General features: G+C 41.4%; 1 long non-coding RNA gene across 1 annotated transcript in view; it reads left to right on the top strand.

Moving 5' to 3' along the window:
• The window catches only part of LOC134476224 (uncharacterized), an 80,968-nt gene that overhangs the window by 15,999 nt on the left and 38,719 nt on the right, over positions 1-26,250 (top strand). Inside the window, exons 2-3 of the long non-coding RNA XR_010047799.1 lie at positions 1,066-1,288; positions 6,575-6,678. This is a non-coding gene — a long non-coding RNA (uncharacterized LOC134476224). The remainder of the gene's footprint in view (positions 1-1,065; positions 1,289-6,574; positions 6,679-26,250) is intronic.

Here is a 26,250-nt window from a genome sequence, read left to right as displayed (position 1 = left end):
CTCCCTGTCTCTGTCTCTCTTATTCCAGAGGATATAAGCTACCATGTTTTAAGCACCTTACAGAAAGACCCATATAGGAAGGAAATGAAGCCTCCAGCCTCCAGTCACTGAGGACCTGAGTTTGTCCAATCCCTATCACATAATCTTGGAATAGTGGTACTTTTTAGTCCCAGCTGAGTCTTGTGATCTCTAGAGCCTTGGTTGATTCCTGACTATAACTCTCCATGAGAGATTCTTAGCTGGTACCACCCAGCTTATCTGCTACTGGATTCCATAGTCTCAAGATCTATGTCAGATAATGAATGTTTGTTGTTTAAACTGCTGAGTTTTTGGGCAGTCTGTTACAAAGAAAGAAAAATCTAATGCTGAATAGAATAGAATAGAATAGAATAGAATAGAATAGAATAGAAATCATTTATATGTACTTATCCCTAATATTTCTCAATATTTTTTGACTCAGTCTGTAAGTTTTGCTGCTTTATGTCCCACGAATTATATAGATTTTATAAAGCAGTGTCCTGCTGAGCAAGTTGTTGCTTCCCTGTAATCCCAGCTCTTGGGAGGCTGAGACAGGAGGGTTGCTGTAGTTCAAGGCCAGCATGGATGCATAGTGAGTTTAAGGCCAACCTGAACTACCATACAAGACCTTGTCTCCAAAAAACAAACAAATGAACAAGCTTCCATATTAACTTTCCATCATTAGAAGTTTTTGTGATACACATTTTTGAGTGAAAGGGAATGATTTATCTCTTAAATATTACTAAGAGATTGTTAAATATTCTACATATTAATTATATTTTGATATGCTGCGAGCATTACCTCCAAATTTACTGCTTACGTGAAAAGTTGATTTATGTTGGGTTTATAATTTTTAAATTTTCTTTGGGCATTTTGGATTTTCTTAAGTCCTTCTAGCCTCCAATATTACAAAACTATTCCGCTTTTATTCCTTTGCTATTCATTTTAGCCATTAGTTTTCTAGCCTTCAGTTCCTTCGACTTTAAGTTTCCTGTGTCTATATTGTTTTTTCTTAAGTCTTAAACACATATGCCTACCTGCTCATAGGAGAAATGAAGACCGAAGGCCTGGAAGCTCCAGGGAGGGCACTGGAGAATACGCGCTGAGAGACTGAGAAGCTGGGACCCACTGTCCACAGGTGACAGCCGCACAGCTGTGGCAGTAAACGGTGCAGTGCTCATGCAGAACTGAGCTTTCTGACGCAGGCCGACTCCTCTCTTGTGCCCACATCATGTCCTGGTGTCAAGCCTCCTGGAGGACGCCACCCACGGTGCGTTTGGGTCCTCTCCTCAGCTGGCTGGCTCGCATGCCCATCATTGCTGGAAACATCCTGCAGATGTGTGCTCTACTGATCTTCCAGGCATGTCTTAGTCCAGTGCAGCTGACAATCGTGATTAGTGATCATAATCCACCCCTTATCAACACGACAATCAAACACATCATTTTAAACTGTACTTAAAATCCAGATAAAGACAACAGCAAGTTCTCCATTCCACCTGACATGATAGGGCCACCCCGCACACAAGTGACACTCACTGATGCCCTCCCCAGGATAGGAGGCCAAGTTTTTCTCCCGATGATGCTTCCAATATTACTCTTCTCCTGATAGTCTATAAGTTAAATATCATAATTTATATTTATGACACCTAAGAATCAATATTAAGTCAATCAGTGTTATACTAGTTGGTGTAAGAATGCAGAGAAAGGGAACAAAGATATCTGCTAATGTATGTGTATATATGCACTAAAGTAAGAAAGAAAGAATCATGGTAGAATCCTCACTTCTCTAACTAGAGTCATAGCTGGTATTTATAGTACTTTTTTCTACAATCCATTTTTCATTCCCTTGACCTTCAGCAAGTACCTCAGTGGGTCTTCATTCTTTATCTGGTAGGGTGAACCATGCCATCATTCCTGAAGGGTCTGCGTCATTGATCATCCTGTCTGGGTTGGGATCCAAATAATAGGAAATAATAATAATAGAAGAAAACACTGTCAGGATTTTCCTGCACTCCCAGGATACTCTTTGTCACCATATTCCTTTTAGCAGACCATCATTACAGCCCAGGAATTGGCATATAGTCACACGACGGCCACCTTTTCTTCAAATAAAAAAATGTGTGCTAGGTGCACTGTCTGGAGTTCTGCCACTGTCAGGATTTCCCTTCATCCCTGTCCTTCAGGGATGTCCTGGAAAGCGATCACAGTGCTGCAGCTGTCCACCTTCAAATGGTCCCTTGACATGCAGCGCCATCTGTAAGCAGGCCCCTGTCTCCCCCTCCGTCAGCTGATCATAGGTCCACCTTGTGGGACTGAAGGTGCCTGCCGGGTGGCAGACGCAGTGTAGCAGGACTAGGAACCGTGGGCATTTGGGTTACTTCATGGAATCTACTTGTGCCTTCAGGTCCCAATCACGTCTAACCACATGTGCACCATTTCTATTTATTTAAGAATTTAAAAAAATTTTTTAAAAATTTATTTTAAAGATAATAAAACCCAACAAAATAAAATAAAGCCAATCAAAAGAAAGCAGTGAAATTGGTACAGAACTTCAAAGTAAGACAATAGGAAATCAACCATGGCTACCATAATGTATATTGCTATCTTTGAAATAGCTGCCCATGCCATCGGATATAATAAAATCAAACCAAACAAAGCAGAATAAAATCAATCAAAACAGAACATTAAATAAAGAAAAACAATAAATTGGAACAAACAGTTAGAACAATATTGGACTTTAAAAACAAAACAGAAGGAAATCCCCCATATTTGCTATATTGTATACTGTCATCTTCCAAGAGATGCTCAGACCACCGGCCCTATGCCTGTAAAGTCAACCAAACAGAACAAGCACTCAGTTGCCTTTTGTACCTCAGTTTCTATCAACTCAACCTGTCCTCTGAACCAGCTGGTTGCCCCTGGGGTTCTTGATTCTCAGACGGTGCACTGGTCAGCTCACGGGCTACCTGGCTTCTCTCTTCTTGGCCCTGCCTGGCTTGTGCCGCTTGCCAGAAGGGCAAGTTGGCTGCTTCTTCCTGATGGGCTCCTCCCAGCCGCAGCATCCATTTCCATTTAATAATAGACTGTTGCCGTGTACTCCCAGCTTTATGGTTCAGTGGGTCAGATAATACCAATTTCAGGATAAGCAGCTCAAGTAACTTGGTGTCCCCTGGTCATGCCTTCAATTTTCACTAACGTCCAAGAGAAGGCCAAAAAATCAGTTATCTTTGGATAATGGCAGATCCCTGCTCCAAAATCCTAAGGGTCTTCAGAATGATTTATCTATAAGGTCTGCCAGAGGTTGGAAACAGTATCTCTGTCTGCCTCTGACACCTTAGGTACATTGATTGGCTGGATCATATGGACCAAGTAACATAGAGCCTGAAAAGCAGCCTGGACCTGTAGCAGGGCCCCATTCAAAACTTGTTGCGTTTTTAGTCACTCAGTAAATGAGCTGGAATCCCATGCCCAAGTGGGCAATGCGCTACCTGCAAAATCCAAATAGGCCAACTAGGCCTTGTGCCTCTCTCCTGGTTGTAGGAGGGGCCAGATATGATGACTTACCCTATATGGGGTATCCCAGGATGCCTCCGACCACTGGACTCCTAGGAAGTTCACTGCAGTACAGGGCTCTAGAATTTTAATTGGTTTATTTTCTATCCTCTGAAACACAAATGCTTCACTAACAAAACTAGAGTGATTCCTACCTCTTGCTCACTTGGTCCAGTCAACATAATATCATTAATGAAAGGAACCTGTGAGATACTTTTTGGAAGAGAAAGTGAGTCAAGATCCCTGTGAACTAAATTATGACTAAATGATGAACTGAATTATGGTATAACTGTGAGCTAGGTGATGAAGGTATATTGTTGGCCTGGTTATGTGAAAGCAGATTTTGGATAGCTATGAGGAAAAAGGCATTTGTCAAGTTCATAGCTTCATACCAAGTACCAGGAGATTTATTTATCTGCTCAAGCAAAGAGATTACATCTCACACTGCATCCACAACTGGGGTCATCGCTTGATTAAATTTAAGATAATTCATTGTTAGTCTCTAAGATTCATTTTCTATGCAGGACAAAACAGGGGTGGTGGTTGGAACTACCATTTCCATATTTTTATGTCCTTGTGGGCAGCATTAATTTCTGAAATCTCCCTGGAATGTAATATTTTCTATTTTCCTAGTCAGAGGGAGCTATGATGACTTTTATTTGGCCTTTTCACCATAGTTGATCTCACGTCACAGCTTAGGACCCAGTGTAGGGATTCTGGTAAGTACTAAGTAAACCTGTGGAACTGGGGAAATGACCACAGGATTTGAGCCTTAACTAAAACTTCATTGATCCCCTGGCTCCATAGGTGCTTATTGTTATTGGAGTCCACAATGATGTTTTGGAGTTCCGAGAACCGGTGTCCATGTAGGAACAGCAACCAGCAGTTCCTGAAGAGCTGATTGTATTCTTTCCACAGTGAATGGTTACTGAGTAAAAGGCTGGTGGTCTCTTTGGGGGATAACAGGGCAAACATGAGCAGTTTAATTTTTGATAGAGCACCAGGGTTCTTCCTCAAGAGGAACTTGCCACCTCTTCATTCAAGGAATTCTGGGTGCAAAAACTGAATAAATTCTGGGAATTGTTTGGCTATCATTCTCTGTTTTCTAATTTAGGTAAATTTTGAGCTGTTTCCTGATTTTTTTTGTGGGGGGGATTGAACTCAAGACCTCGTGCTCGCCAGGCAGGTACTTATGCCACTGAGTTACATCCCCACCACTGACCTGAAATTTTATGGTTAGGTGATCCTGTAGAAGTTTAGCAGAACTAGAACTTCTACCCATATAACTTCTAGGAACGCCATGATTCAGTCAATGCCACAGGTCCATAGGAATTAGAACCTTCTGACCTTGCCCTGCATATGCTGATAATTACACTAAATACACTCACCTAGTCTTTGATGGTTGAGTGCTGCAGATTCCAGTTTTACCCACTGCATTTAAGTTTCTCAACTGAGTGACTGTGGTCCCCACTGTAAAGTCTGGGATTCAGAGAAGAGAAGTGACAGAGTTCTTAAAAGATGCTGGTTGTTGTTTCACAAACCTGTTGCTTAGGGTTTTAGTAGCCAAGGGTGCGTCTGGCACCCTCCGGTGCACAGGTGTCAGTTTTAGCTGGGAAATCCCTGCCAGGATTTCTACCAGCCCGAGCCTTTCAGTACCCTCACCAACAGTAAACTGAGGAATATGGGGCTCTTCCTGTTCATTCATTAGGGACCGTCTTTTGATCCACATTTCAATCAACCAGCTAAAGAAACTTAGTACAGTTTTTCAACCTCAGAAGCTCCAACTGTAAATCAGTATCTCTGTTTAATGGACCCACTGCAAGAAATCCAGCCCACAATAGTTTTATGTTTCTTCCACTGTTTTCCCACACCCTTAAAATCCACTTCCCCAGATCTTTGCATAAACTAGAAAACTCAAGAACTTCTTGGGGGAGTGAAGCATTCCTTTCTGTGGGTCACACTGTGTGTCTCATCTCTAGGAGCCTTTGGAGATTTGACCCTGGGTATAAGCAGGGGACAGAAATGACTGGTGAGCCCTGGTGCTGAGCAGCACTAGCACTGTGGGGCCGGAAAATGCTTCAGGGACGGTCATCTCTGCTTCCACAGACAGTGAAGTGTCCATCTCCTCAGGCGGAAGTGGAAAGGCCAGCAGGCCAAGGTATGGGGGATGGAGGTGCCTTTGCCTCTGAGGCTGAGGAAATCTCTTCCTCTGGCAAGATAAATTCATCAAAATGTAGTAGTTCAATGTTCCCAGCCTCATCCAATCATCTCTATCTTTACCCCAACTCACAGGATCTGATGCTTTTCTAATCAGCAGCCTCGCTTCAGCAGCTGGTGCCCTTGGGGGCTGAGCATTAAGCTTGAGCTGCAGTTTAGCCAGTGGTGTGAGAAGGACTTGTGTCCCCTTCCCCATTTTTAACCCTAACGCTGCAGGTGAGAATGTTCTCCTTCATGACACAGTTACAAACTGTGGGGTTGTCCATGCATATTTAGAAATACACATCTTTGAGCTCATTCTTTTTCTTTATTACCTTGTCCAGAGCCACTAAGCACAAACAGCCAAGATCACTGTGTTTCTTAGTCTTCCAGAAATGTGTAAAGGTATTGTGTCACTAAATTCCTTGCATATAACAAATGGTAATTAGAGGTATTGAGTGGATCTGTGTTTCCCATTTCTTTAAGCAGCTAACACTGTGGATTACCATGATTGTGCATTATCAGAAGAGGGACAATGACGATTGTAGGTCTCACCAAACTGGAGATCCAGCCCTGGAAACCACCAATCCTGTTAAAGAAATTGTCCTTATAATTCTGTTGCTCTAGAACAAGCCTCAGTACCAAAACAGGGACTGGTTAAGGTTCCCTAGAGGAATAGGATCAATAGCTTATACTTATTTATTAACTTGCTTTGTCATTTTGACTTTGAGAAAGAGCCAGAAGTCACACAGTGCCAGATTTGATAATAAGGTAGATGAAGAAACACTGTAATATTTTTATTCAACAGAAATTGCTGGAAATGTTTTGAACCAATGAGGACATTGAGATGGCCCCAAAAAGGAACAAGAAAGGAGACTTCCAGAGCTGCTTCAGAGTGGCAAGAGCAATGGGGTAAGTGTGTTGAAGTGAAGCAGAATATTCTGAGGGGAATTTATGGTAATGTGACTTTTTATTTTTAATTTAAACATCCACCAACCACACACCTACTACATATTATGCAGGGGGATTTATCAGATAGGCTTCAGGGTCAAAGGTAAGAGGGTCCACAGTGGCTCTCTCTGTGATCAAGTCACTGAGGATCCAGTAGCTGCTCAAGAAGTGGGATTGCAGGACAGAGGGGATCAGGGTGCAGTTCCAGGCTGAGGTTGAAGGCCTGGAAGTTTCCTGGAGAGCTGGTGGTACCAATCTGCACTAAAAGGCAGAAGAAGCTGGAGTCCGATGCCCACAGGTGCTGGAAGTACCAAAGGCCTACTTGCTCAAGCAGAACTGAACTTACAAATGCAGGCAGACCCCCTTCCCATCTAGCCTGGCTTCAAGCCCATTGAAAGTAGCTATTCACAATCGGGATGACCCTTCCCATCCCCAGGTTTGCTGGCCTACATACCAATTGCTCTGGAAACACACTGCAGATACCCAGGAAGTGTGCTTTACTCATCTGTTAGATGTTTCTTCATCCAGAGATGCTGACAATCATAATTAATAGTCACAGGAAGTATAGAAATGTTGGTCACATTATTCCTGAGCTTTCCTCTATGTTCAAAAATAGCTCACAAAGTATCAACAACAAAAGAGACATAAATAGTTCTGAAAAAGAGTTTATAAAACAATGTTTATAATATTTTCCAGTGTGCAGTACAATATCCAAGTAGAGGTTTTGCATTAGATTTCTGGTTGCTGGGACCCAATATCCAACATCCACAACCTAGAAGAGAGGTTTATTTTGCCTGGTGGTTTCAGAGATTCTGTGCATGGTCAAGCTCTAAGGAAGAAATATTATGACAAAAATGTATGGAGAGTAAAAATGCACAGCTCATGGTACCCAGGAAGCAGGCAGGACAGAACAGTGCCAAAGAGGTGAGGGAGCTGACACAGGCCCCAAGGCCACACACATCTCCATGATCCATACAGACAGACCTGGAAGTGTGCTCTCCAAGCTCCTGGGTCAATCGAGCTGACACAATCAAGCTTACGGATAACAGGTTTTAAACTGTGGCAAGAAAAAACCAAAGTGTGCAAAGTTGAGTATGATGGTGTTACTGAAAAAAAAGTGAAAAAAATCAGTTTCAAATCACATTTTACTCTCTATTATCTAGGAGAGAAATAATAAAGTTGTCTGAGATTATAGTTTCCCAAAGAAACATTTATTGCAGGGATGCCTCTTTTTCTCCTTTGCTTTGTGTTGTAGCTATTTTCTCATCACAGAGACGCCATAGCCAACGCCACAACGTAAGGGAGGAAAGATATATCTTGGCTCACAGTCTGTAGTGAGCTGGCTCCAAGGTAACCCTGCATAGCAAGGAGCATGGCAGAGGAAAAGCAGCCTGTGGCAAGGTAGTAGGCAGCAGAGAGAGAACAGGAGGGAGAGGGAAGAGCCAGGGAGAGTCAAAACCTTCCAGGCCATACCCTGGAGACCCACCTCTTTGCAGCCAAGCCTGTTTCCTAACAGGAAGTCAGCTGTGAGCTCATCAGCAGACTGAACCACAATGACTGTCACTCCTGGATAATCCAGTCACCTCCCAAAGTCCTACGTGTGGGCACACGAGACCTTGGGGATATCTTAACTATAACACTCAGGAAAATTAGATCTCATTCCGAGCAAAATGATTGCAAAATGTCAATGTAGGTTTGAGGAGGTAAAGGATGTAAGGAAACACATCTTTACTGGGCTATAAATCTTGATTTTGGTGGGAGAAGAACTTGAGGACCCTATGAATGAGGGAAACTAATTAAATCTTCTTAAAAAAGACTCCAGGGAAGAGATTTCTTAGAGCTCTCAAGTCATGGAAAGAGTCCAGATAATTAATGGGAAAGTAGAGGAAAACCAAGGGTGGAAACGTGTGATTAATCAAAGCGAGGCATTGTTCACAGGGAGGGCTTTTGTAGAAATCTGAATCAAAATATTTTTCAGGAGGTTCCAAGTTTGAGCATCTTTTGCACTAATCTAAGACTATCGGGAACAATGTTGTGATTTGTTAAAAACTGGGGGGAAGGCATCCGGTGAGTGCATCAGAATCATTGGAAAGTGTGTGCAGATAGTTTGCTGTTCCAGTGCAGTGTTTCTGATTCAGGAGGTCTGAGGTGGGGACCAGGAATTTGAATCCTAAAAAGTCCCCATTTGGGACCACATATGGGAATGCCAGGAAGATGCTCGTGGTGCCATCAGGAAGCTTCCTTTTCTAGCAGGTTTTCCTGGTGTTGAATTTGGTCTACTGGTTCTCCGGGAATTATCCTTGGTTGTGTGGGCTGCCTTCGCAGTGATTCCCAGAATGTGGCTGACTTCCTGACCAGCACCTCCAGCAGTCAGAGAGTGACTGGCAAAGTCTGGTTCCTTGCAGAGAGAAAGGATTGCTCTGTGGTATGATTTACACCCCGGAGGGGCCCTCTTCCCTTCACACCCTGCCACCTGTAAACCAGGGTCAAGGTTGTTTCTTCCTCCTCCTTTCCTGGTTCCTCATTCTTCCCAGGTTTTTTGTGAAGTTCCAATTCCCAGTAAATCTCTGGTATCTAAATCCTTGTCTCTGGCTTTGTCTCTAGGAGACCCTGACCTAAAACAATAGATAACATACAAGTTTTGATTTCTACTGATTATTTTAAAGTTGACAAGCACCAGCTGGGAAGACTTGTAGGCTCAAATAAAAACTGTTCACAGGCTCTGTATTGTGATTAGTTATTGCTCTCTCTGTCCTTACACAATTAATACTTGAGAAAAAGTATCTGTGGCCTAGTGTGTAGGAATGTGAAGAATTGTGGTTGCTAGTCCAACTTTTACATTTTTAGTTTCAACTCATTGAAATCAGGAAGAAAATATGAAATTGATTGACCAAATTTTATCCATGATAAAAGCTAATCAAGTCAAGCTGAGGAAGCTTGAAAATTAGGATGAGAGATGTATGTACTTATAATGGGAATGACAAGGTGGATCACATTTACGGAAAGAGGATGGCGTGCTCACTTTGAAATGCATTTCTCACCATCTCATGTTATGTGTGGAGACCTGCTGTTATCTCTGAGAGGTCCTTCAGTGCCAGGGTTTTTATGCCTTTCCCTAGGGGTCACCTGTCCAGCCAGAGGTGTGATAATGCTAACCAGATCTTCTGGGCTTCAGATGAAAAGTTATTTAAAGCTTTTGTATTTCTCCTCTGTTAGTAATTTTCCATCACTTTGACAAAGTACCTGACACACAGTACTTACAGGAGTAATCACATATCTTCTGACTCACAGTTGAAGAGATTTCACTCTGTGGCTGGCCACTTCCATTGCTCTAGGTTTGTGGAGAGTCAGAAACCTTGTGGCAGAAGGGCGTGACTGAGGAAACTCATTTATCTCAAGGCAGCCAGTAAGCAGGGAGACAAAGAGCCAAAGGGAAGACACACCCTTCAAAGACCCTCCCAGTGGCTACTTCCTTTCCCGAGGCCCCACCTCCTGAGGGTACGTTCACCTGTGAGCTGTTTAATGGGTTGGGTTAGTCCACTGAGGGTCAGCACTCTCACCGTCCATCACTTCTCTCGGCACCTCTTAATCCAACCAAATTGACCAGCAGGATTAATAGTCGAACCCCAAGCCCAGTGCTGTTTCTCCTAGTTTGAACTGCTAACAGCAAAGCCTTATTTTGAAAAATAAAATGGAGAATAAAAATGTTGACTGCATGTTGGGTTAAACGAAAGATTGCATTTTACAGGTTTTGCACTGTGGCTGGTCCAGGCACATGTATCAGCCTTGGTGACCTCAGTTCCTTCTTCTGTTAAATGTGGGTGAAGGATATGGTATTTATAAAGCCACAGTATATTTCTAGGCAAAAACAATTACTTGTTTTTCTTGGTATGTGAGCTACTGATCCCATCCCATTTCTTCCCTACCATAAAGTACGTACAGTACGCCACCATGTACCGCTCACAGCGGAGCTCTTTGCTTGTGAATTCCGTGGTCTGTTCTTCAACCCTTTGATTTCTTTTTTTTTTTTTTTTTAAAGCTGGCTTGTATGTTGTGTGCAACCACTGGGGAGGGTGTGGCCACACAGGCTGCCAGTGGTTCACAATTTTCTGATGAAAGGTGGGAGAGATAAGTGCAAAGGACAGCTCTGGGGATGTGAGCAAAATATTGTAACTAGATTTAAAAAGCAAAGCAAACAAAACAAAACAACAAAAAAGAGACCAACCAAACAAAAAGCCTCTCTTAAGAGCCTGTAAATTGAAACTGTAATAAAGTTTTCAGTCGCAAGAGAAATGTAAGCCACTTATCCTACTCCGTATTTAGTTACCTGATTTTGTCTTTTAATCTGTAATTTTTTTTTTTTTTTTTTTTTTTTTTTTTTTTTTTTTGTGGTCCTGGGGATTGAACTCACAACCTTGCGTTTGCCAGGTGGGTGCTTATGCCGCTGAGCTAAATCCCTGACCCAAATCTGTAATTTTTATCAGCAGCCATCTAAAACAACAACAACAACAGCAAAAACAAAAACAGGTATTCTTTTAATCTTCCCAGATAGCAATAATTTTGTCATACGTTTTCCTGCCAAATGATGAAACAGACATACTTGGCATTTTGATCGCGTCGCTAGATCAAGGGCTAACAGAAGCGAGGAAACAGTTCTTTAATATGTTACAGCTTGCACATTAAAAAGACAAGGAATTGGCCTTTACAGATGTCACTCGGCAGGTAAAACAAGTGTGGACTTTACTCATTGCTGGGCATTTTTTTTCCTTTGCTCCTTTAGTTTAAAAAAAAAAAAAGCCAAGAATCAGGTCCTCATGTGAGCATTCCAATAAGGAAGTGAAGGGTCCTAGTAGCAGGACAGTAGAAAGGCCTTCTGCTGCTCCAGTAATCCTTGCATGGAATTCTAATGGGCTCTAACTCCAAAGGTGTAAAACAAATCAGAACAAATTAATTAGCACATTCAACTAATTGACAATTAGATTTAGATAAGAGAATTCAGTACAACAATATGTATTGAATCACATGTTTAGAAGAATACTAAAATGGTAAGATTTCGGTGCTTGGTATTAATTTAGTTGGGGAGAATTACACGTAAATTTGTTCTTATATTCATGTGGTCTGAGGCATAGAAATGGGGTGTATTTTACCCCTTATTTCCCACTAAGTCAACTCTATTCATAAAATCTATCCTGGATGGGCAGTAAGAGACCATTTTTTTTAGCATCTTCCCCTCTGCCACCTTTGTGGTCCTGTCTATATGTCGTTCATCCTTCCTCCCATTGGTTTTCTAGTACCCTGGTAATCAGAATGACAATAGTTTAAATTTCTCCTTGAAAGTAGCTAGAGTTGTGGGTCTCAATTCTGTCTGGAGACACCATTGTAAGCAAGATCAGAGGAATCACCATGATGAAGCTTTAAAACTTTTGAGAAAAATGGTGTAGCCTGTGTTAGACATGATGTAAGCTCTGATTCTAGTACCAGACAGTGCTGCACTGCTTTTGATGGAGTTGTGTTTCAGCAGAGCTGGGTGTTTGGTAGTTGCTATGATTAAATGTTAACACACTGAACCAGCAATGTGTAACAGGAAATGAGGGTGATGGTGTCCAAAGTAATTAATCTAATTCCAGTGTTTGAGTAGCTGAGTGATTGTGGTTATTGAAGATTAAGTTAAAAATGTATGTTTCTTTTAATTTATATAAGGCATTTTTCAAACTGCCCTACACTGTTAGACACGAAGTACTTACTAAATGTTTGGATTTAATTACTTAATAAGGGGGACTCTTAGGTGTTTATTTTGGCTTCAGTTGATACTAAAGTTGCCTTGAACTGAAAATTCTGAGCTGTAGGGAAAATAATATGCTCCTGATTCCATGAGAAGGATGGGGAAACCTCACTTGATCTTCCACCTACGAGGAAGATGAAGCACAGGTTTTGTGTTTTCATAATCAGAGGCTCTTTTGCCTCCTCCCATCTGATCAAAGGCCCCATTTGAAGGAAGGAACACAAATGTGAGTGGTAGGAAAAACATTTTGAGGATGGGGAAGAAGATCTGGGAAACGGGAAGGAGGAGAGGGTGTGTGTTGAGAATAAAAAGTGATCAGGAATACATATATATTTCCATAAAATGAGTGTAATTATTATGTATCACAAGCATACACAAATAAAAAGGTAAAAAGGATAAGACAAGAAAAAGAAAGAGACAAAAGGAGAAGGAAACCCTACTCTGATGTTCATCGACAAGTGCTAAAAGGAGCTCCAAAGAAATTATGATGGTAAGCCAGTGGTCAGTGAGAGTAAGTGGCCAAGTCCATATGTTCTTCTCTCCCCTCTGTGGGTAACTGGATTGAGCTCAGAGCATATAATTCTGAACTATTGCATTTATTGCATTTTGGGGTTGGAAGTGGCCTCAGGGTTGTCGTAATACTGATGATCTAAGTGCCTCGTTTCCCAGAGGAAGGATCAGATCTGAGAGGGATGTGACTTGCGGGAGGCGACCCCAGCGCTGTTAGGTCTGTGACTCTCTGTCTGCTTCCCAGGCATGTCCTTGTGAGCCACTGGGACATGGCTACAGGTGAGGGTAGCAGCTTGCTCTGCCTGATTGGCCTGCATCCCATAGGCTGAAGAGTCTTGTGTGTACCTGGGGAAAGTGCTGTGCTCAGAAGACCCAAATCTAATCACCAGGTTGCTAAACTTGTTTATCCATCTCAAAGAAATATTTATCTCCTTGGTTCCTCCACTTCTCCCAGCCGTGTAGCCAGCTGGCTTCTTTTCCCTAGAATGCTGCCCACTGTTGAAGGTCTACTATTACTGTGTCCACTATCGTGGCCCAGGAGTGATGGCTTTATTATCAACTACAGGTTATGCTCTCTTTTTCCCCTAGTACTTTAGGGTTAGAAGAAGAATCCCATCAAAAGATTAGAAATCTGACAGGTAAGCAGGAACTTCAGGTTATCATTTTTCAAGGAAAAAATATATATGAAAATACGTATAGATGAAATATTTATTATGGTTTTTCCCATCTAAAAGAGGACAATGACTACATGAATGTTAAAGTTTGAAATTGCTCTTCTTGCACACCAAATCCTTTTTCTGATTATATGCTGTAAGCAACTCTGCCTTGTTTGCTTGAGCCATGTGTGACAGAAAGGCTAGCAGGAAGTGTACCAGCTTTAATTCTACAAACCTGCTGGCAATGTGACTTCTCAGGGACATCTGGAAGGTACTTTAGCAGAATGTAAAGAAATACAACTATCCCAGAGATACATGTGTAACTTCTAAAATAGATACTACAAGCTGGTGAGGAAACTTCTAGCATAAAACAGAGCAATAAAATGCAAGAGAGGAAAGCCTGATAGAGAGATAGTGAAGAAGATGAATATAAAGAAGATCTTGGAAAAAGATGCATAGTTGTTCTAGAAAATAAAATGTGTCTTAAAACTGTGGTTTTTTAATAATGGAACACAGTATGCTGTAGTGGGAAGTAAGGTTGCAAGCTATGTGGTCTTGGAAGTCCAAATTTCAGTTCTGTTGTCTCATAAGCATATTGCATAGGATGAACCTCAGAGCTTTAGCAGAGTGAGGGCCAGTTATGGGTGACAAGGAGCATTTTTGCACACTTCTGTTGTTTTTAACTCTGCACACAAAGTCGTAGAATTAACATTTGTTGCCAGTGTAGATGGATAGCAAGTCTCGTCTGTGGAGGGTTGAAGGGAGAGCCCATCTTACCAATAGCTAAATTTATTTCTTTAAAGAAAGTTTCCTTGGGAATCAGAGTGACTGTTGTTTACTATAGGGATCTTCACTAGACTCGTTTAGCTCATTTCTGTTTCTAAATTGGTAGCTTCATGGCGGCTGTGTTTCCAAGTGGTCTTGTATCAACATTTGACTTCCATAGTTACCTTTCTAGACAAAAATAGACTAAGAGAAAATTAGAGAATGTTTTTCCAGAAACTTCTAATTTTTTACAGTTTTATGTCATTAATTCTATCAGCTTCAGATATCTTTCACACAAATACATACACCCTCACCCAGTTTGGAATGTTTGGAATCTAGTCCTGCAGCCATCTTGTGACCCTTGTGGCCCAGTGATGAGACTCAGATGGAAGTGGATCTACCACTAACCTATGGTACAAAGCTTTCATTACTTAATTCCAGGTTTTTTTATTATTTGAGAAATACTAAATACTATTTGATTAGTTCATTATCAATCAAATGTGCGGTTAGTCATAATCAAAGTGCTCCAAAGTCTTCAGTTACACATTGAAAGTATGGAATATTGAATCTTGGTAGCAGCAGATATGGCAATCTCACTGGTCCTGGTTCTCTCATCTTAAGAATGGAGATGAGAATGCCTACTTTGAAGAATTATTGAGATAATATATGTGAATAAACCTTAACCTGTCATCTATAACATAGTAGATGCTTAATAATATTTTCCCTTTTCTAGACTTGCTTGTTAGAGCTAACAAATAGAGTATTTTGAGGGGTGTTAATGGCAGTATGTGCTTTACTATTATAATTTTTAACATTTACAATGAATATATATATATATATTTACACTGAATTATATATATATACATATATATGTATATATAAAATTTTAAAGAGAATACAAAAAAAAATAAAACAGAATAGTGCCAATCAAAACAAAGCAGTGAACACAATACAGGACTTCCAAACAAAATAATAGTAACTTAACAATTATCATAATGCCTCTTGTTCTTCAGAGTAGCTGCCCATGCCATAAGATATAATAAAATCAATCAAACAAGCAAAAAATCAGTATAAAACCAATCAAAACAATGCAATGAAAATGATACAGGGCTTCAAAACAAGATAACAGGAAATCAACAATGGTTACATTAATATATCTTCTTATCTTTGAAATAGCTGCCTGTGCTGTTAAATATAACAAAATCAAACAGAACAGAACAGAATAAAGCCAAAGAGTCATGGGCCACTGTGGGGAGAAACAAGAAGCTAACTTCTTCCTTTGAGATCGTGGCAGATGTAGGCTGCCAGGAGAAGAAATAAGAATCCAGCCCCTTTCTGTGAGCCAGTGACAGCCATGCAGACCAGGAGGAGAATCAAAAAGCCTTCCTGGGAGCCAGCCTGTGTGAGGGTTGGGAGGAAAGAAGAACCCTGCACCCCCATAAGCAACTGACTGATCCAGAGAAACACAGGCTGAGTTGATAGCTACTGAAGTAAAACAAAATAAAACAAAAGCAAGCAAACAAACAAAAAAAAAGCAACCTAATGCTTGTTTGAGTGACTTTGCAGGCGTAAAGCTGGTAGTCTAAGCATCTAGTTAGAGGCTAACAACTATGAGGGATTTCATTCTGAAGGTGGTAGCCATTGTTAATTCTCTTTTATCTTGTTTTAAAGTCTTGTATTGCTTTCATTGCTTTGCTTTGATTGGTTTTATTCTGTTATGTTTCATTTGATTTTATTGTGTCTGGATAGATATTTTATTGCATATGGGCAGCTATTTTGAAGGTAACAAGAGGCATTTTGTTAGCAAATGTTGATTTCCTATTATCTTGTTTTGAAGTCCTGTATGACTTTTGCTGTTTTGTTTTGATTGGGTGGAACTCCTTTGAAGAACCAGCAATCAGTTCTTCCTCATTTGCCTATTATTGTAGGTAGGCTGCTCCCCTGGAGTGGGTGGAGCACTCACACCTTCTGCCTGCCCTCCTCTTGCACAGGAGGAGGATGTTACAAAGTAAGGATTCTGGCCCTCTGCTGAATCACTTAGTTAAACTTCTGACCTTCTCAACTGACATAGTGAGTAGTATCCTAGAACTGTAATGGCTTGTTCTCTACACCCTAAGGATGTAGAGCTGCTGAGTCACTTAGTTAAGCTTCTAAACTGCTCAAGTTGACACAATGTATAAACCATAACAATCCATCCCTTGTCAACTTGGCAACCAGACACATTTTTTAAAATGAGTCTCCAGATGCAAAGACTGCTTATAATCAGGCCTAATATGTTATGAGTAGCCTGTGTACAAATGAAAATGTACTAATGCCCTCATCAGAATAGAAGATAAGTTTATCTTGGGTGATTCTTTTTTTTTTATTTATTTTTATTTAAGGAGAAAAGAAAAGAAAGAAAAAAAAACAGTGAAGGGGTACAAGTTATACAGATTTACAGAAGAAAAAAATGCGCAGTAGAAAATCACTAGTTAATGGATTACATATTGCCATCTTAGAAATAATTGTTCCAGTCACAAAATTAAAGCTTGTAGAGTGGACATTCCAACAATGGTACTGCAAACAGTTCTGTTCAATGATCCAATAAAACTCTGTGATATCATTTTCTATCTTATACATTTAAATATACATGCAGTTATATAGTTTAGAGCACTTTCTTTTCCTCTCTTTTGTACAGTGACTATTACACATTTTGGGTTTCATTGCTCCCACGGTTCGTATTGCTTTTTTGGAAGAGAGTAAAACCAAATGTGACATAACAGAACAGAATCGGTCAAGTCAAAAGGGTGGATATAATAGATAATATAAAAACATAATACAAGGTGATCAACAATGGTTACCATAATGCCTCCCGCTATTTCTAATAGAATTGCCTATATCATTAGTTGTAATACAATTGAACAAAACCGTAAAGAATAAAACCGATAAAACCAAAACATTGGAGATATTGTAGGTCTTCAAAAGTAGATAAAAGTCAACGATAATGGGCGTTATAATGAATCTCATTATCTTCTCAGCTGATGCCTAAACTTTTGAACCTGATACTATCCAGCAAAACAGAATAGAGGAACCTCAGTCAAAAACAAGATGGTGAGAGTAATACAGGGCTTCAAATCGAGATAATAGAGAGTCAAAGTGGGCTACTATATTATATCCTGCTATATTTTTCCCTTTAATTAAATGAATAAAAATAAAAAAGTAAATAATGGAGTGGAGATTGAGAAAAAAGAGGACATAACAGCGAAACAGGGCAGATCAAAACATAACCATTTAAGCAGAATAGTGTTTCACCACCAGATAATCCTGACCCAAAAATAGTTACCATATTGACTCCCTCCCTGAAGTCCTTGAGTACAACTTCATATACTGTAGCATTAAGTATATCAAAACAATGTAAAACCATTTAAGAGAATGACAGCATTATAGAGTATTTAGAATCGACTAACAGAAAATGAACAATGGTCTCTGTATAATCTCCTTGTCTTTAAAAGGTTTTTGCTTATACTATCGTACATAACAAAATCCAATAAGATACAACCTGTTCAGACCATTGGAGACAGAAGAACAAAAGCTAGATGAGACTCCAAAACAAGATGGTACTAAATCAGCATTACCTATTAAGATGTCATTTTCTCCAAAAAAAGCTGTTCCTATCATCCAATCTTCTCTGTCTCATTTCTGTTGAGCTCTTTTTCTGTCAGTAGCTGTCAGTTTGTCTTCTTCATTTTGTTCTCTGCTCCATTCATTGTGGCCTCCCCGCCACTATTTCTGGGTTCTTTGTATTTTTCTTTTTTTAGAATATCCTGCAATACTTTCTGTAGGGTTGAATTGGTGGTTGCAAATTCCCCCAGTTCCTCTTTATCCTGGGAGCACCTCGTTTTTCCATCAATTTCCAGGGACAGTTGTGCAGGATATCTCAATCTTGGCTGGAGATTATTATCTTTCAAAGCTTAAATTATTTCTCCCCATGCTCTTCGTGATTTGATGGTTTGTGCAGAGAAATCTGCTGTAATTCTGATGGGTATTCCCTTGTAAGTGATCTGTTTCTTGTCTCTTACAGCTTTTAATATTCTGTTCTTGTATTGAATTTCTGGAATTTTTATTATTATATGCCTGGGTGTTTCTCTGTTAGGGTTGTAGGTAGCTGGGGTCCTGTATGCCTCATACATCTGAGTATCTTTACCTTTTGCTAAATTAGGAAAATTCTCCTGGATTATTTCTGTGAGTAGCTTTTGTAGTTCACTTGTTTGTGTCCCTACTTCTTCTTTTATGTTCTTAATCCTTAAGTTATGGCTCCTCTTATCATCTTCTTGTCTTTGTATTATTGCTGTTTGTTTCTTTGTTATTTTTAAGAAGTTTTTCATTTCATTCTCCCATATTACAAATCTGCCCTCCAGTTCAGATAGTCTGTCCTTAGTTTCTTTCAAGCTGTTATGCCAGTCTTGGATAGACTTCTTAATTTCTTGATAGTCCCTTTGAACCTGCTTCACATACTCAATGCTTTCTCTGTTTTCTCCATCAAGCAATTCTCCCCTCTTTTTCTGTTCTTCCATTCCACCATCTGCTTTTTCCTGGGTGGTGCTTAGCATTTCTCTAACTATTCTGCATACTTCTAGCTTCAGGTCATTGATAACTTCATTCCTGAATTGGTCTATGAGGCTCTCTATATGGCGCTTAATGTATATTGGTGCGGTGTCCACTATTGCCTGATTCTCAGAATTGGGGGCTGAGGAGCCTTTTTTGTTGCTTCCCTTCCCCATATTTTCTGTTCCTTATAAAATGCAAGCTTACATGGGAGGCCCGGCTTCCCTGCCTGTCAGCCACAGCCTGATCAAATTGCGCTGGCTAGTTGTTCCCGCCCACCGCTGTGCACCAGGGAGTTGCGGAGGAGGCAGCCTACGCGGGAGTCAGTCGCTCCTCCGGGCCACCGTCAGGCTCTGGGATCTGGGTTAGGCCAGCCTAGGGAGTCCGCCAGCAGCGTCACGCAGGCCAGGCACCTTTCACCAATCCCGTCCGAGAGGGGAATGTGTGGCTGGAGTTGCCACCACGCCCTGCTCTTACAGGACTGCCTGAGCCCAGAAAAACCTCCGCTGGAGTCAAACTGTGGTAGGGGGTCAGTCCCTCGCTCACCTCGCCACCAGTCAGTTTTCGTGTACGCCTCCTTGTCTGTCCTGTTTCCGACTCCGTTCGCAGACTCCCGTTCCCAGAGCTTCTGCGCGTCTCTCCTTGCCGAGCCGCTGTGGAGACAGCCAGCCGCCGGGTGGCGGGAAACCCAAATCGCAGTTTCCAATGGCGCAGGTTCGAGCCTCCACACTGAGACTTTTCTGTTCCTATTTTAGCGCCAGGACTGCATCCCAAGTTGGATTCTCTCAGCCCAGTTCATTCCTGAGTCAGCAGAGCATATCTCTACTGATTCGTGTCTCCTTAGTCCGCATCATTCCTGGCCTCTGAGCCGAGCCTTTCAGAGAGCCTTCAGTAGTTGCTGTTGTCTGTCCGCCATGTTCTCCCGGAGTCTCTTGGGTGATTCTTATTCTCATTATTTCACAACTTGAATATTATAACACAGTTTAACAGTCCATAAGAACCAGTGTTAAGTCTATCAACATTATATTACATTAGAACCACACTGGAGAGACACATACAATTACAATCCTCTTTTCTGTAGCTGATGATGGAGTCATAGCTGGTATTTAGAACTGTCTTCTTCTACTACCCATTCTGCATTCCCTTGTCCTTCAGTGAGTACCTCAGCAGGTCTTGGTTCTTTCTCTGGTGGAGTGACCCATACCATCCTTACTGAAGGTTCTGGGCCACTTTCATTCTGCCTAGATTAGGTTGTTGTAATTTGCCATTGACTTTAATAACAGGGCATGTTAATACTAAGAGGCACCCTAAAGGATCTCCTAGACTCCATGTATATCCTTCCTTTTCTCCATGGTGATGTAGTAGTCCAGTTTCCCCTTGACTGTCTGGATCAATCACCCCTCACAATACTGTGACTCCCTGTTTAGCTTGTTTCCTCAGAATTGCAAGGAGATCAAAATGACCAGGGAGAAGTCTTAGCTTCCAGTTCAATGGTATCATTGTTGTGTTTCCTGGTATAAGTCTTTCCCCCTCTGGAACCAAAATTTCTAAGCCAGCAGAACATAAGGTCATGGGGACAAGAAGCAAAAATTTTGCTGGTTGATCATTAAGAGTAGTGGTAAATGGTACCATTCTTATTTCCACCCTTGATTCATGGACTTATGAATCCTGGCTATGAGAGACACAGTACCATATAGTGGATGCTGATTCAAAGCATATACAGCCTTTTGAAGCACTCACCTCAACTTTGCAAAGTACTGCCAACTAGCTGGCATTGTAACTGTGTCTTCACACAGTTCTATTAATCACACTTTCTATTAATCCAGCTGCTTCTGGATGGTGAGGGGCATGGTAGGACCAGTGAATTCCATGAGCTTGAGCCCACTGTCTTACTTCTTAAATATGTTCCTTGGTCTTACTTCCTTGTCTTACTTCTTACTTACTTCTAAAATGTGTTCCTTGGTCAGAGGCAATGCTATGTGGAATTCCATAATGGTGGATAAGGCATTCTGTGAGTCCATGGATGGTAGTTTTGGCAGAAGCATTACATATGGCAAAGGCAAATCCATATCCAGAATATGTACTATGCCAGTGAAGACAAAGCACAGTCCCTTCCATAATGGAAGTGGTCCAATATAATCAACCTGCTGCCAGGTTGTAGGTAATCACCTTGGGGAATGGTGCCATACTGGGGACTCAGTGTTGGCCTCTGCTGCTGGTGTACTGGGCATTCAGCAGTGGAGGTAGCCAGATCAGCCTTGGTCAGTGGGAGTCCATGTTGCTGAGCCCATGCATACCCTCCATCCCTGCCACCACAGCCACTCTGTTCATGGGCCTATTGGGCAAAACTGGGGTGGTTGAAGAAGTTTGGCCACCATCCACAGACTGGGTCATCTTATCTACTTGATTATTAAGTCCTCTTCTGCTGATGTCACCTTTTGGTGAGTATTTACATGGGGAACAAATATTTTTATATCCTCTGTCCACATGGACAGGTCTACCCACATAACTCTGTCCCAAATAACTTTGTCACAAATTTTCCAGTTGTGTTCTTTACAAGTTCCTGACCACCCAGCTATACAATTGTCTACAGCTCATCAATCAGTATAGAGATAGTCACACATCTGGCCATTTCTCCTGCCAGGCAAAATGTACTACTAAGTGCACTGACTGAAGTTTTACTCACTGGGATGATTGCCCTTCACCACTGTCCTTCAGGGATGTCACAGAAAGGGGTTGCAATACTGCAGCTGTCCACTTGTGAGTGGTGCCTGCATAAAATGCAGAGCCCTAAACCAGGCCCTTGCCTTCTCATCGCCTGACAGCTGATCATATGCTATAACCCACAAGGGTGCATGCTTGGAAACAGAAGGCAGTATAGTAGGTGTAGGAGCCATAGGTTTCTGGGCAACTTCCTCATGTAATTTTGTGGGAGACAACTCTAGTGACTCCCTTTGAATCCAAAACAATTACTGTGACTTTGATTATTTAGAGACTCATTTCCTTATACTGATACATAAAAAGCTGGCTAGGGTATTTTCTTCTCTCTTTAATTGGCCCTAAGCATCGTAAATAAGGCTAGCCAAAGTGCAAATATGCAATCTCTATAGCCAACAGACAGTCCTGTTTCCTTGCATAGTGTTCTCTCTACAATACAGATATATACAGGATATGAGCATACGAGATGTTAGAGCAAACAGTTCTGAAAATGTCAACTAGATATAAGCCTCAAGATAAGAGACTATGACTCCCCAGGGCACAAGAGTTTACATATCAGAAATCAAAGCAATAACCCCCCAAAACAATTCTACTGCTACCTTAATTGGATTATGTAAATTTCTTTTTTTTGTCTTTTTCCTTTTTATCGGTACTGGGGATCGAACTCACAACTGCCTGCTTGCAAGGCAGGCGCTTATGCCGCTGAGCTAAAACCCCAGCCCCGGATTATATAAATTGATCCTTCTACGTATCTTTATCTCTGCAATTTATAGAGATGCCCATCTTGCACCTGGCCACCAGCTCGTTACTCATGTAATTCCTGCCATCCTCAATGTCACTCATCCCTGAGCCACCCCCTTCTTCACAAGGTAATAAATGCTGAGAGAGTGCTATGATCAAGGTCTTTGTCCACTTGTCCTCATAAGGATTGGACTTAGGACCTCTTGGCTACCCTTAATGGAATATGTCTTGGTGTTTTTGCTTTTGCTGTGGGTTGCATTGGTGGTGGTAGATTAAAATTAACTTGCTGGGATTCCAATAACATTTTAATGGGATTATAAATATAACCTTCTGGATTGTGAGGAAAGTTAAAAAGACGATTACAATACTTGGATGACTGAACTCAATATTTGGGTTTACAATAATTTACTTGTACGTTTTGGACCTGCTCTGGCTTGATCATGGATATACCATTTCTATTTAATAATGGACTGTTGCTGTGAATATCCAGCCTTATGGACATTCCTTATTGGATCAGATAATACCCAGGACATGATAGGCAACTCAAGTCACATGGTGACCTGGTGATACATGGTCAGTCATTCAATTTCCACTAATACCCAGGAGCAGGCCAAGACCTGTTTTTTCACAGGGAGAGAAGTTGTCTGCAGACAACAGCAGAGCCTTGCTCCAAAAGCCTGAAGGTCTCCATTGCGGTCACCTATAGAGGCCTGCCAGAGACTCGAAACAGCATCTCTTCCTGCTACTGATACTTCAGGTATCCTGGACCTGTTGCAGAGCCTTTTCTTGTTCTGGGGCCCACTCAAAGTTAGCAGCTTTCCAGGTTACTCAGTAAATGGACTGGAGCACGACACCTAAGTGAGGAATGTGCTGCCTCTAAAATCCAAATAGCCCCTTAGGCACTATGCCTCTTTTTTAGTTGTAGGGAAAGCCAGATACAACAACTTATCTTTTACCTTAGAAGGACTATCTCTACATGCTCCATACCACTACTGGACTCCTTAAAACTTCACCAAGGCAGAAGGACCTTGAATTTTTGTTGGATTTATTTTCTATCCTCTAGCTTTCAAATGCTGTACCAAAAAAATCTAGAGTGTTTGCTACCTCCTGCTCACTAGACCCAATCAGCATAGCATCATCAATGTAGTGGACCAGTGTGTTATCACATGGGAGAGAAAGGCAATCAAGATCCCTACAAACTAAATTGTGACACGAAGCTGGCAAGTTAGTATGCCCCTGAGGCAAACAATGAAGGCATATGGCTGGCCTTGCCAGCTGAAAGCAAATTGTTTCTGATGGTCCTTATGGACAAGTAAGGAGAAGAAGGCATTTGCCAAATCAACAGCTGCATACTAAGTACCAGGAGATGTGTTAATCAGCTCAAGCAAGGAAATCACATCTGGTACTGCAGCTGCAATTGGAGTCACCACCTGGTTCAGTTTACGGTAATCCACTGTCATCCTCCAAGACCCATCTGTCTTCTGCACAGGTCAGATGGGGAAATTAAATGGAGAAGTGGTAGGCACCACCACCCCTGCATCCTTCAAGTCCTTGGTGGTGGCAGTAATCTCTAGGATTCCTCCAGGAATGCGATACTGCTTCTCGTTTACTATTTTACCAGGCAAAGGTAACTTTAGTGGCTTCCATTTAGCCTTCCCAGTCATAATAGCCTTTACATTACAGGTTAGGGAACCATTGTGAGGATTCTGCCAAATATTAAGTACATCTATCCCAATTACACAGCCCGGAACAGGGGAAATGACTACAGGATGCATTTGAAGAACTACTGTAAGTCAGGCCTTTGCTAAAACTTCATTGATCACCCAATATCCATAGGCCCCTCTTTTGCTGGAGGGCCACCATGATACTTTGGATCCCCTTGAATTAGTGTTAGTTTAGAACCAGTGTCCAGTAGTCACTGAAATGTCTGATCACTGCTCTTTCCCCAGTGTACAATTGCTCAGGCAAAAAGCCTCATGTTCCTTTGGGGATGATGGGAGAAAGACTACATAAATTTTTGGTACATCAAGATCCTTCCTCAAGAGGACCTGGCCTTCCCTTCATTCAAGGGGTTTTGGGTCTGTAAACTGGCTCAAATTTGGAAACTGGTTGAGGGGTTGGGATCCCTGTTACCCTGTAGGCATCTGTTCATATGGTCTTAAGTTCTTTTGATTATATAAATCTAGTAAAAATTTAGTAGGGCTTCCTATCTACTTCACTTTTGGGAACATCATGGCTAATCATCCAGGGCCATAGGTCTGCATGTTTCAGATTATTCTGGCCATTATTCCACTTCTGCTGTCCATCATGGTAAGTAGAGAGATCCTGCTCTTGGCGATTAAATACTGCCACTTGAACTCTGCCATTCCAGGATCCAATCAAGCTAATTGCCCTTAAATGTCTTAATTGAGTAACTGCAGTCCTCACTGTAAGGTCTGGCATACAAAGAAGAGCAATGACAGGGCCCTTCAGGGATGCTGGTGCTCCCCTCACAAATCTGTTTCTCAAGGTGCTGGTGAACGGTATGTTTTCTGGATCATCCCAAAGTGGAGGATTAGGTTTAACTTGACAGATCCATTCTAGAATTTCCATTTCCCTAAACCTCAGAATCCCTTCATCAGTAGTAAACCATGGGATATCAGGCATCTCTAACTCATTCTCAGTGGGCCACATTTTGAGCCATACCTCTGCCAACCAGATAAACTGTTAACACCTTTCTTCATTTCATGAGCTGCAACATTAAATTCAGAATCTCTGCTTAATGGGCCCAGATCAACAAACTCAGCCTGAGCCAGGTGTATATTTTTTCCACCATTATACCACACTCATAAAATCCATTCCCAAGCTTGCTCATTAGGCTTCTGTTTGTAAGAGTGAGAAAATTCAAGAAGTTCTTTGAAAGAATAGCAGACCTCCTCATGGGTCATTCTATATACCTCATGATTAGGAGCCTTCTGTGATTTAAGCCTGGTAATAAGTCTAGAGGCAAAAAAGGGTGATGAGGGTGGGTTCTGAGAAGCATCAGCATTATCCTGCATGGTTAGCACAGGATTCCTTTTCCCAGGCATACTGGGAGATGCCAACATCACAGGGGGTGGAGGTGGTAATACCTCTGCCACAGTGGGTGGGGAAATCTCTTCCTCTGGCAAAAATATCTCACCAGCACCCAGAAACTCAATTTTCTCAGCTTCCTCAGGGTCCTCTCATCTGTCTCCATCCCAGGCTATGGCATCCCATTCCTTTCCGGTCAGCGCCCTTACCTTTGCTTCAGACACCCTTCAAAGCTGAGCATTAACCTTGCGTTGCAGTTCAGCCAATTGAATTAAGAGGGATTTTTTTCTGGGTTCCTGCAGTCTCAGTCTTGTGGCTAAAAGAGAGGAGATTTTTCTTTCAGGTCACACTTAGAAATTTTTATTTATTTTATAGAAAATTTTATTTATTTTAAAGAGAGTAAAACCAAGCAAAATAAAACAGAATAAAGCCAATCAAAACAAACCGATGCAGTGACAGGACTTCAAAGTAATAGGAAATCGACAATGGTTATCATAATGTCTCTTGTCATCAAAATAGCTGCAGATAGGGGCTGGAGGTTTAGCTCAGCGGCATAAGCGCCTGCCTTGCAAGCAGGCAGTCGTGAGTTTGATCCCCGATACCGATAAAAAGGAAAAAGACACACACAAAAAAGCTGCAGATACCATCACACATAGTAAAAATCAAACAAAACAGAACAGAATAGAACCAATAAAAACAAAAACAATGAATGCAACAAAAGACTTC

Source organism: Cavia porcellus, unplaced genomic scaffold (genome assembly GCF_034190915.1).
Source record: "Cavia porcellus strain 051 isolate PalLab524CR breed Dunkin Hartley unplaced genomic scaffold, mCavPor4.1 scaffold_1, whole genome shotgun sequence".
Classification (NCBI taxonomy): Eukaryota; Metazoa; Chordata; class Mammalia; order Rodentia; family Caviidae; genus Cavia; species Cavia porcellus.
The sequence above is the reverse complement of the archived record's forward strand: the minus strand, read 5'-3'. Positions and strand labels throughout refer to the sequence as shown.